Raw genomic sequence first — 17,006 nt, 5'->3', positions numbered from 1 at the left:
TTTATTAGGTAGTCCAGGAGTCTACTCCCCCCCTCTTACATGGGGGTGGGCCCCATGTTGGGTGGGACCCACCCCTATGTGAGAAGAAGGGAAAATACTCCCGAAATACCCAATAATAACCCTTAAGCTACAATCATTTTTGACCTATAAGAAGATCTTTTCCACCTACAACATTGGGATTCCCTAGAGAGTAGCCACCTATGCATATGTTATATAGCTTGACCCAACCATGAGGTGGAGTAGTATTGTAGAAAGCCATTTAAAGGAGATGGTTTCAAGGTTCTTGGACACCTGTAAACTACCTAACAGGTAGACTACTTGTCGATACCATGTTTTGTCCGACCCTAATTCACATCTCAAAACAAATGCTAAAATTTAAAAAATTTTAAAAAAAATGTACAAAATTACAAGTTTCAAAGCCAAAAAGGGTAAGAATAAATACAACTTAATTGGAAAATTGGATCAAAGGGTCACAACATTTAAAAACCCTTTTGATAGCAATTAAGGCCAAAACCCTAACTAGGTATGGTAAAAAAAAGTTGACTTTTTTATTTAACCATCGATTTGAGTTGAATTTTGGACCATCTCATAAAGCATATTTTCCCTTTGAAATGATAGTTTAAGGGCCAAAATCGGAGTTAAAACAAAAATTGGCAGTTTTTGGGGCAACTTTGTGCAATAAATTGTACCGATTGGGCAGGAACTAGAGCAATTTGGCTTAACCAACTTGAAGAATGAGGTCTTAACTACCTCTCATAAGAAGGGCTCAATGATATCTACCCCGGATTGGAAGATACAATTTTTTTAAGGAAAAACGTCACAGAATTTTTCAGCACTACATCATCTTCCTTTTGAACACCATATCTCGACAACCATAACTCTAAATCTTGCAAGGCCAGGACCATTGGAAACTGGACATTCAAATATTTCAAAGCATATAAAGTTTGAAGAAAATGGAGCTCAGAAAGACCCCCAAACAACTACGCAAAGATTAGATCAGAATCTGAAAAAATGAAAAAATAGCTCGATGAGATGGCCAAAATAGGGGGCTAGGTGCCCCAGTTTTCCTTATTCTTCCTATAAATACCCCCACCCACCCCCCCCCCCTCGCCCCACAAAATTTTTTGTAAAAAATATAGAAGTTTTTGGTGAGAAAAAAATAGGGAAAATAGAAAAATAGAGCGGAACAATTCTGAAGAACCTTAGAAATCCTTTAGAAAGTTTCTCTCTCTCTCTCTCTCTCTCTCGGAAACCCACCACACAAAAAAAGTCTATTCCATTTTTACTTGTAGTTTTTTGGGTAAGATTGTAGTGATGGGGTAGTTTTTCCATAACTACACCCGTCCTATTCTCTATTCTCTCATGTAAACATCATCTATCTATATATGAAGTTTTTTTTCTTTATATTGTCTCTTTATTTTACTTGCTATATAGTTGTGTATATATCTCTTTATCTTTATGTCTATATTGTTATTGTTTGTTTGTGATATTGTGATTGTTTCCCTAGATAGGTATTGAACTATTTCCTAGACTCTATATGGGAAGTACCCTTAAAGGGAAGAAATCCCATTTAATCTAGGCATCTAGGGATTTATATTATTCTTGCTTTACATTTAAGTCATCCATTTTATTTTCAAGTAATCCCTCCCCTTTTACTTTTATGTTATATCCCTTTAATTTCTAGCACAATCCTCCTCCCCTTTAATTTATTGCACTTACACACACACACACACACACACACACACTACTATCTAGACACCAAAATAAAAAAAATAAAATAAAATAAAATAAAAAGATTTTCTATTCATCCCTCTTAAATGGTTTTTAAACCTCAAGTAAAGCACAACATAGGTGTGTATCATAAGAATGGTTGATGGCTTAGAACACGCATTTCTTTAAGAGGGACCAAAAAAAAAAGCCTTTTTTATGATGAATCTTTATAATATTTCTACACTTTGCTTTAATGTTGTTGAGGCTCTTTTTTTTTTTTTTTACGAAGCCCAGCAGGACAAAGGGCCCAGAATTGCGGGCGAACTAAAAGAAACAGCAGACAAAAAAGCATACGAATAGTTCAAGGGTCCATAAGATGGGTCCAGAAGAAGCAAATGGGCTTGAATAGGCCCAGAAGGAGAAAAGAAATAAATCCACTGAAAAGATGAGAAAAAAAGGAGAAAGAATGGGCCACAACAGGCCCACTGCAATAAAAAAGCAAAGAGAGTAACGGGCTAATGAAGAACCCATGAGCCCAAAATATGAAGTTTATGGAGAAAATTGGGCCAAGGAAGCCCAAAGTGAGTTAACAAAAATCCATGTGTGAAACAAAACTAAATTAGGCTAGGGATGCCCACAAGAAAAAAAAAGGGACATTGGAGCCCGCAAGAAATGAAAGAAGGAACCCAGTAAGTATATTGGGTTACAGAGAGGGAAAGCACACGGCAGGCCCAAAGGGGGCTCGGCAGGATTGAGATAAGCAGCAAGAATAACAATTTGGCATGGCAAGAGACGTAAAGCTACAAAGCGAAACACCCAAACTAAAGGGAGGCCCAAATGATCCTACAGAGCTCAACCTTCCAAAGAAAGGGACAACACATGAACGTTGGCCTGCCGGAAATACAACCCATACCAGAAGATGCCAAAAAGCGCATAGTAGGATATGCGCACCTATTTTCAGACCTCGGCAAATGAATGAAATATCAATAAGGTAATGCATGTGAACGACCTAGGCATCACCAACCTATACCCAGCCACTATGGGAAAGGGTGACGTTATGGGTGAGGGCACGGTCTGGCGGTGGGGAGAGGAGCGGGAACCCGTTTTGTGTTTCTTGCCCAAACTCTTTCGGTGGGCATAGTCCTGCTGGGATGACATGACATCCGAAAGAGGCAAGGGTGGGTAAGAACCACTAGGTGCATGCCATGAGAAACTGAGAGAGAGGGGAGACACGATGGACGAAGTAAAGAAGGAACCTTCGTTGTCTGAAAGCCACAGGTCAATGGTAGAGGTCAGAACCATTAACTCGGTAAGTGGTCGGCCAAAGGGCTAGAACAGTAAAATCGGCCATGGCAGACCCTATATAAGGGACCCGTGGCTGTGTGAAAAAGGGGGCAGAGGAAAGTTATCAAAAAACAGAGAGAAAAGACTTTTTTAAGAAAGAAAAAACAGAGAGAAAAGACTTTTTTAAGAAAGAAAATAGAGAGAGAAGAATTTGAAGAAAGAAAACAGAGTGTTTATGGCAGGCATGCACCTAAATGGGTTAACCCCCTCTCTCCCTCAATAGCCTTGTCCTCAAGAGGAAATACAACTTATATTTGGGCACATACCATTTGGGACTGGTCTCTCAAAGCAATTAATTTCATCAATTGAAGTTACTTGCGTTGAGGGAGTGGTTTCCCCTGCCTTGGTTAGAGTCCCGCGGCTATAGTTAGTGTGGTAGACTCATCTTTTTTTTTACTAATCCTGCTCTAATTCTCTGTTTAAGTATTATTCTTTGAAAGTTAGGTCTTTTAAGCTATTTATCTTGTTTACCGCGAAAGAAATAGTGAATGTATTTTCTTTACGTTTTCTATATTATGTCTACCTGCCATAACCTATTGACAATGACTCTGCCTGCTGTGAGCTATTAAATAGACTTTGGCAGACGTGGTGAAGATTGCGCACAAGTCGGGCCAAGGTGTGCTCCAATTGGGCCAGTCCCTACTCCTCACCCAGAAACAACTCGGGCTTAGTGCAGTAGGAATTTGCCTAACATCTCAATCCAGGCCCACCTTCTTACAATTGGCGACTCTGCTGGGGAGTTAGGAAAGAAGGTAGGGACAAAACACAAAATCCCTCGCAAATAATGCCGCCAAAGTCTAAAACGACACAAAACATGAGCGTCGTACCATCACAAGCAGAGTCTAGGCCAACTACACCTAGCCAACAGCAGATTAATCAAGCAGAAGGCGCTAATGGAATGGGGGCTGGTCCTTAGCCACCACTAAGGGACCCCGCAGACAACACCAATACTTTCGTTGAAATGTTACAATCACTACAACACTCCCAGCAACAAATAATGGAAGAAATCCATCAGCTGGAGGCAGAAAAGACGAAAGAGAAAGGAAGCCAGCAAGTCCCAGATCATGCGACAGACAGGGAGGAAACGCTGGTCCCTCAGAATACAGAGCAAAGCTTCATCACCATGGCAGAAGTAGCAACTCTCCTCGAGCAAGAGAGGGCTAGGGCACCTAAAGAAAGGTTTTATGCACGCATACCCCCTTATCCATTAAGGGTGCTCAGTAAGCCATACCCTGAAAGGTACGAGCCACGGGCTTTTGCCTAGTACGATGGCAGGAGAGGAAGTGTTGTTAAGCACGTGAGCAAGTTCATAGATACCCTTGGCCCCTATGCGGCAAACGAGGACTTGTGTCTGCGGGAATTTTCTAAATCACTATGCGACCAAGCGTATACCTGGTACATTGGCCTAAAACCAGGATCCATCCCGACTTGGGACAACATGGTGGATGTGTTTTGTACTAAGTACTTTCACGGAGAAGAAACACTAACGCTTGCGACCTTGCAAGCAACTAAGCAAAGGAGCGGCGAAGATTTGATGGAATACATAAAAAGATTCAGGGACATAGCACTTGACTGCTTTGACCATTGTGAAGAAAGGACCTTGGTAGAAATGTGTATAACTAACATGATACGGGAATACAGAGTAGTCTTGAAAAATCTAGGCATTTCCCAGTTCGCACAGTTGTTACAAAAGGCCAGGAGGATAACCCAGTCAGTGAAGCCAAGCACTGACAAAAGAAATGCTCCACAAGCAATGACAGTGACTACTGGCGAGCGAAGAAGGAAGACAGAGGGGAAGGAATATGATACTCCCCCACCCATACCGTGCACTCCAAAGGAACTAGACGTGCTGCTAGACAAATGGATAGCAGATGGGGTCTTTAAACCCAATCAGGTCTCGAAAGAGCCCACAGAGGAAGAACGAAAGGACCCACGTTTCTGCCACTTGCATAACTATGTAAAACATCCTACCGCATAATGTTGGGCGCTTCGCAGGCTGATACACCGCAGAATTAAAGAAGGGACCCTGGAGTTGTCCCAGTCAGAAGTCCAAAGAAACCCACTCCCAAACCATAAAGGGAAAGGTATGGCAGCGGTCGTAATCTGTGCAGACCCAAGAGGGGATAAAGAGGAGAACCTAGCTCTGCCTGCCACAGCTATCACCACTTTACAGCAAAGCACTAAGTTCAATAATTTGTTTGACCAACTGGGGTTCACTATGGGAGAACGAAAGGTAGCCATAGAGGCTTTGGTAAGTATCGCCTCCGAAGCAGGGGTAGAGTGTTTAACCACAGAAAGTACAGGGGACAGAGCCCTCTTACAAGAATCAAGTGAAATCACTTTCAGCAATGAGGACATGGAAGTGGAATATTCGGATCACAAGAGGCCACTTTACTTAGCAGCATCTATAAATCAAATCCCCGTAAAGAGAGCCTTGGTGGACACAGGCGCCTCTATGAATCTTATCCCGTTGAGCACTTTGCAAGCAATGGGAATTTCGGAAAGAAAAATCCAGGGGTGCCCAATGGAGGTAACAGGCTTTGGCGGAAGGGGAGAGTATACCGCAGGATACATTCAGCTATGGTTAAAAGTAGGCCCTATAGCTTCCCTGGCTCGATTCCATGTAATAAAAACAGAAGTCTCATACCATGTGCTACTAGGGAGACCCTGGCTGCACAAGCATCGGTTAGTCCCATCCACCTATCACCAGTGTATAAAAGGAAGGTTAAATGGTAAGATGATATGTATAACGGCAAACCAGTCACCATTTGGGCAAGCGGAAGCCTATCTCGTGGAGACTATGTTCTACGACCAATAGGCACCGTCTGGAGAAAGTTCATTAGCAAGGCCACTTGGTACTTTTGTACCTAGGTGGGAAGACATTCAGAGTGATCCAAAGCCCGATTTGAGGGAGTTGTTAGCTTGAAAGAAGAAAAGAAAGACAGCACCCGCTGCAAGAACAGAAGACGCACCGCAATACGTTAGAATCTGAGGTCCTGATGGCAAAATCATTTACAAGTTATGAAAATGCGCGTGGCCCACGAGTGAGACACAAGCGGGCCCCGGGCGAGAGTGGCAGCACAAGAGTCTGGTGTGCTACGCAGTTCAATGTAAAAACAACGAAGAAAGTCATGAAGAAACTATGGCAGAAAAGGACCCTCAGGTTATGGCAGAAGAAGAATTGGAAGAGGTCAACTTGGGGTTTGACTCACAGGAACCAAGGCCTATTTCAGTTAGTTCAAGTTTGACAAAAAGGGAAAAGTCAGAGTTGGTACAATTGTTAAAAGAATTCAAGGATGTTTTCGTATGGGACTACAGTGAAATGCCAGGACTTGATCTAGGACTAGTAGTACACACACTGAATGTTAATCCAGGAGCTAAGCCAGTAACCCAGCCTGCCAGGGTATTCCACACAGAAATAGAAGGGCAAATAGTCTAGGAGGTACAGAAATTGTTAGCCGCAGGATTTATTAAACCCATCCAACAGCCACGCTGGCTATCCAATATAGTGCCAGTAAAGGAGAAGAACGGGCAGATAAGGTGCTGTGTGGACTTCAGAAATCTCCACAGGGCCTGCCCAAAGGATGAGTTCCCATTGCCAAACATGGACTTGTTGATAGACTCTGCGGCAGGAAGTGCTATGCTCTCGTTCATGGATTGATTTAGCGGGTATAATCAAATCAGAGTGGCACCAAGGAATAAGGAGAAAACTGTCTTCAGAATACCCATAGGCAATTTTTACTATACAGTAATGTCATTCGGATTGAAAAATGCGGGTGCAACTTACCAACGGACAATGACAGCCATATTTCATGACATGATGCATAAGGAATTGGAGAACTATGTGGATGACATAGTGATGAAGTCAAGGAAAAGAGAGGAACACTTTTACACGTTGAAGTAGGTGTTTAAGAGGTGCAAAGCCTTCAAGTTAAGAATGAATCCCCTCAAGTGTGCATTTGGGGTGTCCTCAGGAAAATTTTTGGGCTTCTTAGTCCATAGCAGGGGAATAAATGTGGATCCAGCCAAGGCCACAGCCATAGCAACTATGAAGCCACCAGCCACAGTGAAAGAATTGAAGAGTTTCTTAGGAAAAGTCTCATATATTCGGAGATTTATCCCCAGATTGGCATCGATCACTTCCACTTTCGCCAGACTACTCAAGAAAGGGGAAAGCTTTGACTGGGGGGAAGTACAGCAGGTGGCCTTCAAAAGGTTACAACAGATCATGATGAACCTCCCCACCGTGCAAGCCCTAATCCGCAAAAAGCCATTGCTACTCTATCTGGCCACTAGTTCATATGCCGTAGGGGCGTTGATCGCCCAGGAAGATGAAATCAGCGTGGAACAGCCAGTATACTACATCAGCCGCGCTCTAAAAGATGCGAAAACTCGCTATCCAATAGTAAATAGGGCGTGTCTGGCCATTGTGTATGCCTCCCAAAGGTTGCGCCATTACTTCTTAGCTTATGAGGTATGATTGATAACCAAGTCTCATGCTATCAAAGCTTTGTTGCAACAACGAATCCTTTCCGGCAGACTATCCCAATGGTTGTTACAGTTATCACAGTACGACTTGAGAATGGGGACACCCAGGGCAGTGAAAAGTCAAGCGATAGTGGATTTGTTGGTACAGTTTTCAGGAGAAGAAGAATTCCTGCTGGATGATGAAGTCCTAGGAGAAGTAGCTATGGTAGAAGAAAGGAGAGAACAATGGATAATGAAATTCGATAGGTCTTCTACCACCCAGTTTGAAGGGGTGGGAGTAGTCTTGTATCACGAGGAAGACAAGGTAGTGGCACTGTCATTTAAACTAGAATTCCCCTGTTCAAACAATACAGCTGAATATGAGGCCTATTTAACTGGGCTAGCTACATCTCTCGAATTCGGAGTTAAACATTTGAGGGTACTAGGTGATTCGAATCTAGTGGTCTGTTAAGCCAAAGGAAGTTTTTCCCTAAAGGAACCCAACTTAGCTCCGTACAGAGCAATGACCCAGAGGATGGAGGAAAAGTTCTCTACCTTTGAAATAGAACATGCCCCAAGAAATGAAAATCGATTTGCAGATGCGTTAGCTGCATTGGGCTCACAGATAACCTTTGAAAGAGATAATGCCACGATAAAAGTCAGTAAAAGAAGAGAGCCTATCATCAAAACCTTGAAGGAAAGGTTCTATGAAAAACAGGACGAGAAAGATTTGCGGTTCCCCAAAAAAGAAGCATTGATGAAGGACGAGGATGCCGCAGAATTGAAAGTGCTAAAAGACTATGCCTTGGTAAGAGGAGAATTGTACCCCAGGATGCCAGGAGGGGTCTTGTCCAAGTGTGTGGGGTAGAAAGAGGCCTAGAGAAAGTTAAAAGAAGTACACGACAGGACCTATGGATCCTGCGAAGAAATTAGCCTCTATCGCAGACTCCAAAGAACAGGCTTTTATTAGCCAAGTATGGGCAAAGATGCAGACCAGATTCAAACCCAATGTGGGACCTGTCAGCTCGTGGCAGACAGGGGAGAAAGTTATGTTGTATTGACTAGTGAAGACTGGAGAAGCCCATTCAAACTCTACCTAACAAAAGGCATCCTACCACAGAAGCATTTCGAGAGTTATAAACTCAAAAGATTGGCAACACGTTATTTCCTGCATGAGGAAGTCCTTTTCAAGACAGGATATGATGGGGATCCATTAAGATGTTTGGGCCCCGAGGAAGCAAAGGAAATAATAAGAGAAGTGCACTCAGGGGAATGTGGGAAACACCAAGGGAAGAAGAAGTTATACAGGTGTCTGCTGTAAATAGGATATTACTGGCCTACCAAGAAGAAGGATGCGGCAGAATTTGTAAAAAAATGCCACAGTTGTCAAGTACAGGCTAATCTCATTCATACCCACCCATAAAGTTTGCATAGTATGGTTACTCCATGGCCCTTCCACACTTGGGGGTTGGACTTGGTGGGACTAATCAACCCTCCATCTCGTGGACATATATGGATTTTGGTAGCCACTGCATACTTCACCAAATGGGCAGAGGCAATACCACTTCGCAAGGTCATAGGAGGGGCAGTGGCAAACTTTATCAAGAAAAATATAATTATAAGGTTTGGGATGCCCCACAGAATCATCAGTGACAATGGTACGCCATTTGTCAATAGTGAAGTAAGAAAGATGTTGGAGTTTTACCAAATTAAGCATCACCGTCCGTCACCATACTATCTCCAAGGAAATGGGCAAGCAGAGGCAACCAACAAAGTTCTCATAAAGATCATCAGCAAAATGAGTCAACAGTATATAGGGGGATGGGCAATGCACCTGCCAAACGCCCTTTGGGCTTACCGAAAATCACCAAAGTCTGCCACAGCATTTTCACCTTTTTCTCTAGTATACGAAACAGAAGTTGTGAGCCCTGTAGAAATAATAATCCCGTCGCTAAGGGTCATGTAGATACAGGGGCAGGAAGAAGGGGAAGCCTTTACGGCAGAAAGATGTGAAGACTTAGAAGGGCTGGACGAAAAAAGAGAAAAAGCCCAGGAATGTGGCCGCAAATACATGCAAAAAATGGCAGAAGCCTATAGCAGGATCACTAAAGAAAGGGTGTTTGCGGAAGGGCAACTCATGTTAAAAGTGACGGACTATGTCAGAAGGGGTATGGCAAGACCATCCAAGTTTGCACCAAAATGGGAGGGACCCCTTGTGGTAAGAGAAACCTACCCAAATGGATACTACTGACTGACTCAAATGGATGGCAAGAATTTGACGGATCCCATCAATGGGAAATGGCTGAAGCGTTACTATGCTTAAAGTTGAGAACAAGTCATTACCCTCCCTCTATGCTGTGTTCAACAAATTCCAAGTTTAGTTTGTTCCCTTCCCTGCTTTGTTATTTGCCTTCCTCCAAGTGACCATGTCACAAGATAAGTTTATAGTATGTTTTCATGAATTATGCAATGAAAAAAAAAATATATGCTAAGTATTATGAAAACATTCCATGACATAAACAATAGCAAAAAGGTGACTAAGTGTAGCACATTAAGTTACAAACCCCAGGTTGTATCAGTCTTGTCAAAATAGTTAAATAAGTATTCCAGAAAACCGTAATAAAGTGTGCTGGCCAAAGAAAAAAAAAAAAAAAAAGGGGAAGCCTGCCATCATCAATAAAGTCCTGAGAGCAAAGACTGGTCTCCAAAACGGTCAAGCTCACCAATACTAGCAATCAAGCGCGCGCGACGACCTTCTACATCCGCTATCTCTTTCTTCAAAGCCTCAATCTGTGCGTCCATGGCATCTATAGCAGGCTGAACCTTCCTCATAAAGAAAGCTTGAGCAATCTCACGGAGATGGTCTAAAAGGAACTCCACAGCAAAACCCACACTAACTAACTCCTGTATCGCAGCTCTTCACTGCAGAATCCTCTCAGAAGAAGCAGAATCAATGAAGCTATGCTCAATATCATTTAGCACGCTCCCCAGCATCTTCTCAAAATGTTCCCTGGCAGAGTGACCCAAATGGAACCCCTGCATGAAGTCACCGCGGCGGTTGTAAACTCCCTCTAAGTGAGAAACACACTCACTGGGAACTCAGAAGCCATGAAAGTCCGCATAAAGAAAACCTACTCCCCAAAAATCTGCCAGGTCAAGATCATTCGTCTCAAGCTGATCAAAACAAATGAAGAAATTCACAGCTTTGCTCATGGGGTCTAAAATTGCAGCAGAACTACCTCTTGCCTCAAACTGAGAAAAGAGGGTGGGAGGCAAGCCTAACGAGAAGTAGGAAACACAATATGAGTATTTACGATGAGAAAGTAATAAATTTGCAAGAAAGCAGTAAAAAAAAAAAAAAAAAAAAAAGGGAAGAAGAGGGGGTGAGAAAACTTACCAGAAATTGTGAAGATAGGAGTGCCAGGATTTGCGGCTGAAGTAGAGACTGGTGCTGTGGCTGAGGCAGAGACGAGGATTGTAGAAAAAGGTACGGTAGGAGCAGCAGCAGGAGTGGATGATTGTAGCTCCATAGTTACTGCAGCCTCTGGTTCTTCGAAAGCCTCTGCAATTAAGAACGGGAGTACATCAAATGAAGGAAAGCGTCATAAGTATTAAAAAAAAAAAACAACAAGGGAGGAAGGAAGAGGCACATACCCGCTAACTCAGCCTCACTCTCCTCCTCCTTAGACTCCTCAGAAGACAAGTCTGCAATAGGCCCGCAAATGGCAGAATTGGGGATGGAAGAAGGGGTAACCACCGAAGAAGAACTCTCCTTCACAACTTGAGAAAGGGTTGCAAAAGGATCACTAGTGGAAAGGATAAAGGGGGTGGCAGAAGAGGCAACTCCAATCTGAACAGAAGGAGGAGTGGCCCTTTCTTGAGAAGTGGGTGTCTCGGCAGGAGTGGGGGTAGCCTCCCTAATCCCCTCAGTATGAGTGCCCTGCATGGGCACCAGCTCAGTAGAGAGGACAGGAGTCTCAGTAGGAGTCCCTTCAGCTATAGGACGATATATGGAAATAGGCTTAGGCTGATCTTGCAAGATAAGAGCAAAAGAAGAAAAAAAAGGAAAAGAAAAGAAGAGAAGGTAAGGGTAATTAAGAAAACCGCAGTTAGACAGTAACGCGGAAAGAAGAAAAGGCACAATTGAAGGCATGTGACGGAAGAATGCAAAAAAAAAAAAATAATAATAATAATAATAATAATATAATACCGCAAGTTTTGGCTCGTCAAGAAATATAGGATGAGCGGCAAATGCATCCTCTCTGTGCTTAGACTACAAAAGAGACAAGGTCGACATACACAAGTGTTAGTTACAGGGAAACCCAGAACCAAGTATAGAAAAGACTGAAGAAAATTAGAGACAACATACTTTCCGTTCAATGGCAGGGGCAGGAGGGGAAGATGTCTTTCTTTTGCTACCTCGTTTCCTGCTAGAAGGTGGAGCATCTGTTGATGACTGCGAAACGGTATGCTTGAGCTTGCTGGTGGTAGAACGTGTGCTGGGAAGAGTACGGGCCTTAGAAGGAGGAGAGTCTTGTAGAACTATGTGGCCCATGGGAGGCAGATCACTCCCAAGAGACATTGCCTCACCCTTTTTCTTAGCAGACTTAGGTTTGGCAAAACCTTCCTTGCCCAGTGTAGGAGGATTCAAGACTTTCACCTTCTTATCCCAACCAGGAGGGTAGTCACCCACAAGCCAATTCCATCCTTTAGCCCCCTCATCCCATTCAAGCAGAGAAGATCGACCCTGTTTATTAACATATGCTAACACGGACTTTGAAGGAAGCACTAGTCGGGGGTTGGTAGAGACAACCATGCCAAGGCTGTCAGGGGGAATCAAAGAAAAACCGCAGCTACCCAATAGAGCCTGCTCAAAAGATGTCATTACAGCCCGCCAGTATTCATGCATGGGGGGAGTGCAAATACCTTCCCTTGAAGAGCTAGGGACAGTGACTGCAGTAAAGTGCTGCCTCCAGAATTCAAAAGCAGTAGGCCGCAGAAATGGCCTGGCAGAAGTGGGAGACTCCACAAGAAATGAGAGATCATCTGGAATATCTTGGTCCAACCCAAACTGCCTTCTTACTTGATTGGCAGGATAATACACAAATCGGACCCCCTCATCAGCCAGATAAGGCAGCCACCCAGCATTAGTGGCTGCCAAGTAGGTGATCCCCCTCTCATCAAAATCAGCCAAAGGATGAGTAGTACCAACAGTATCCGCAAACTGACCCATAAAGAATCTCCATGAGTGTAACTTGCACCCAAATGTTTCTATGCTCTCCAAGAAAATCCCATACCCTTATCAAAGAACTCAACAGCAGGGTGGTAAATAGGCTTCAAACCAAACCAACGGAAAGTCAAAGGAAACTCAGATTCAAACCTGCCACAAAAATCGGTAATAACCCTCAGACAGGAAACATACTTCTTTTTTGCAAAACGAACAGGTTTGCACTTAGTCAAGTGTTTTGCACAGCGTTCATACAACAGATGCTGTAGAATAGTGATGTGAACGGAGGAGATAACTATATGGCAGGACCCTGCCTAGTCCTCATCAGTACACAAGATATCCAACTGTACATACAATTGCCCCAGAAACATGGGGGGTAATGGCAAACTTACCCCAGCAGCAATCTTAATAGCCAAACGAAAAAACAGAGGTTTAACGGCATAATGAGGATGCGAACCAAACACGAACTTACAGAGCCAAAAAGAAATGAAAGCCGCACAGTGGGCAATGCCGGAAAACTTGGAAGAAGAACTGACCCAATGAGATAGCTTGTCGTTCTTAGCCATTCTTTTCCTCAACTCGGCCTTCACGGCCACTTCCTCCGGAGAGAGTTCCAGGGTACTCGGGTCAACGTCACCAAGAATGGGCAAAAAGAGTTGGTTCGCCACATCCTCCAACGTCACAGTAAACTCACCGCAGGAGAGAAAGAAAGTATGGGTGGCAGTGCACCACCGGCGGACCAAATGGCGAAGATTGAAAAGGTCCCTGTAGTTTGACAAGTAACAAGACAAAACAACGGCCTGCAACACATCGGCCTGTCATAGCAAACCTATGAAATCTACATCCGACAACTCTCGGTCTACCCATTCTTTCCAACCTAGGGCTTGGCCTGACCCAAACTCAAAGTGAATAAGGACAAGGAGCGAAATACCTTGGCGAATAACAATATCAGGAATCGAAGAGGGCAACAGAGCCCAAGGAGCCTCATTGCTACGGCGACAGAGAGCAAGCCACACCCGGCCCGACGCTAGCAGAATGTAATCGCCAGGTACCTTTGGAAAATGGGTATGGACGTTATACCAAGGATCTATTAGCGGAACGACCTCGCTGTCAGAAGGGCAGCGTGCCTCCTCCTTGTCGGAGGAACCTGGTTCAGAATACTCGACCTCCTCACCCTCGTTGTGAAATGAAGGAGGATCAGAAGCAACCCCCATTCCTTTACGGCGTGAGGAAGCTTGGCTCTTCACCAGTGACATGACGAATCGAAGTAAGTGAAAGGGAGTGCTTGAGAGGTAAAGCACGGTGGGAAAGAGAAAATGAAGAGACGTTTGTATGTAAAAGAGAAGAAGTGGTTGGGAAAAGGAATGAGACTCCTTTAAATGCCCCCATCATTAAAATCGAAGTGAAGGGAGGTGACGGGTCAGCCGCCGGATGGGGAATGGAATTAATGAAGCAATGCTGCTCTTCGAAATAACTGCCAAACTGGGAAATTCGAAGAAGCAACTCTGTTCGTGGCAAAAAGAAATATATATATATATATATAAATAGAATAATATACACATGAAGTGAAGATCACTGTTTGAAAAAAGCCCGTGAAGGAAAAGAAGAAGAAAAAGGACAAGAAAGATAGGAATAGTCTTTATTCGCATATAAACCGCTGGAGCATTTCATATGCTCAGGGGGCTAATTGTTGAGGTTCATTTTTTTTTTTTACGAAGCCCAGCAGGACAAAGGGCCCAGAATTGCGGGCAGACTAAAAGAAATAGTAGACAAAAAAGCATACGAATGGTTAAAGGGTCCATAAGATGGGTCCAGAAAAAGCAAATGGGCTTGAATAGGCCCAGAAAGAGAAAAGAAACAAATTCACGGAAAAGATGAGAAAAAAAGGAGAAAGAATGGGCCACAGCAAGCCCACTGCAATAAAAAAGCAAAGAGAGTAACGGGCTAATGGAGAACCCATGAGCCTAAAGGATGAAGTTTATGGAGAAAATTGGGCCAAGGAAGCCCAAAGTGAGTTAGCAAAAATCTATGTGTGAAACAAAACTAAATTGGGCCAGGGATGCCCACAAGAAAAAAAAAAGGGACATTGGAGCCCGCAAGAAATGAGAGAAGGAACCCAATAAGTATATTGGGTTACGGAGAGGGAAAGCACACGGCAGGCTCAAAGGGGGCTCAGCAGGATTGAGATGAGCAGCAAGAATAACAATTTGGCATGGCAAGAGACGCAAAGCTACAAAGCGAACCACCCAAACTAAAGGGAGGCCTAAATGATCCTACAGAGCTCAACCTTCCAAAGAAAGGGACAACACATGAACGTTGGCCTGCCGGAAATACAACCCACACCAGAAGATGCCAAAAAGCGCACGGCAGGATATGCGCACCTATTTTCAGATCTCGGCAAATGAATGAAACATCAATAAGGTAATGCATGTGAACGACCCAGGCATCACCAGCCTATACCCAGCCACTATGGGAAAGGGTGACGTCATGGGTGAGGGCACGGTCTGGCAGTGGGGAGGGGAGCGGGAACCCGTTTTGTGTTTCTTGCCCAGACTCTTTCGGTGGGCACAGTCCTGCTGGGAGGACATGCTATCCGAAAGAGGCAAGGGTGGGTAAGAACCACTAGGTGCATGCCATGAGAAACTGAGAGAGAGAAGGGAGACACGATGGACGAAGTAAAGAAGGAACCTTCGTTGTCTGAAAGCCACAGGTCAATGGTAGAGGTCAGAACCATTGACTCGGTAAGTGGTCGGCCTAAGGGCTAGAACAGTAAAATTGGCCATGACATACCCTATATAAGGGACTCATGGCTGTGTGAAAAAGGGGGCGGAGGAGAGTTATCAAAAAATAGAGAGAAAGGACTTTTTTAAGAAAGAAAAAACAGAAAGAAAAGACTTTTTTAAGAAAGAAAACAGAGAGAGAAGAATTTGAAGAAAGAAAACAGAGTGTTTATGGTAGGCATGCACCTAAACGGGTTAACCCCCTCTCTCCCTCAATAGCCTTGTCCTCAAGAGGAAATACAACTTATATTTGGGCACATACCATTTGGGGCTGGTCTCTCAAAGCAATTAATTTCATCAATTGAAGTTACTTGCGTTGAGGGAGTAGTTTCCCCTGCCTTGGTTAGAGTTCCCCGGCTATACTTAGTGTGGCAGACTCGTCTTTTTTTTTTTACTAATCCTGCTCTAATTCTCTATTTAAGTATTATTCTTTGAAAGTCAGGTCTTTTAAGCTATTTATCTTGTTTACCGCGGAAGAAATAGTGAATGTATTTTCTTTACGTTTTCTATATTATGTCTGCCTGCCATAACCTGTTGACAATGGCTCTGCCTACTGTGAGCTCTTAAATAGACTTCGGCAGATGCAGTGAAGATTGCGCACAAGCCGGGCCAAGGTGTGCTCCAATTGGGCCGGTCCCGACTCCTCACCCAGAAACAACTCGGGCTTAGTGTGGCAGGAATTTGCCTAACATCTCAATCTAGGCCCACCTCCTTACAAATTTCATTTAAATTTCTACACTTTATTTTTTAGCTCTTTACTTTAAAGTCATTTAAATTTCAGCTCCTTATTTTACTTGTTATTTATTTTTTAGCATTTTACTTGCTTTTAAATACATAGCACTTTCTATATTGTTGTTCTTTATTTTTCTCAATAATGTTGCTAGAAGGAATAGAGTTTGAACTTCAACCCACCAAGAACAATGGACGATAGGCCAACAAGCTCAAAACAATATATATTTGTTAGAGAATGGGTCTTAAAAGGGAACAACTCAACAAGTTAACTATGGGCCATTGTTGATAGGGCTCAGGTTAATGAGATTAAAGTATAGATTGGTAGAAATCACGCTCCTCGGTCATATCCGAGAATGAGATGTTCTTATATTAACTTAAGTTTAACTAAATACAGTGTATTCTTCTTTTTTTCTTCCTTCTTAGATTACATGCCCCATTTTTTACGGTGGCCTTTTCCTTATATAGTCCTTCACCCCTCCATCTCAGCCTTCCACTTGTTGATTTTGTAGGTAATCCCTTAAATGCTTGTCCCGTTAGGACCTCCTAGAAACTGTGTGAGTAGCTGTGAGCTAAGATGGCACCGTTCAGGTGTCATTTCTCCATAAATGTGGCTAGTTTATTTGGTGCAGTGCATTTAATGTGGTGGTGACAGCCTTTTTCCCAGATATTTCTTTCTTTATTATTGACTTAGCTCTATTACCTTCCCTAAAGCTCATCCTTCCCAAAATGGTTACCTTCCCTAAAAC

The sequence above is a fragment of the Quercus suber genome, unplaced genomic scaffold, assembly GCF_002906115.3.
Source record: "Quercus suber isolate HL8 unplaced genomic scaffold, Cork oak 2.0 scaffold_252, whole genome shotgun sequence".
Taxonomy (NCBI): domain Eukaryota; kingdom Viridiplantae; phylum Streptophyta; class Magnoliopsida; order Fagales; family Fagaceae; genus Quercus; species Quercus suber.
This window is presented reverse-complemented; position numbering follows the sequence as displayed.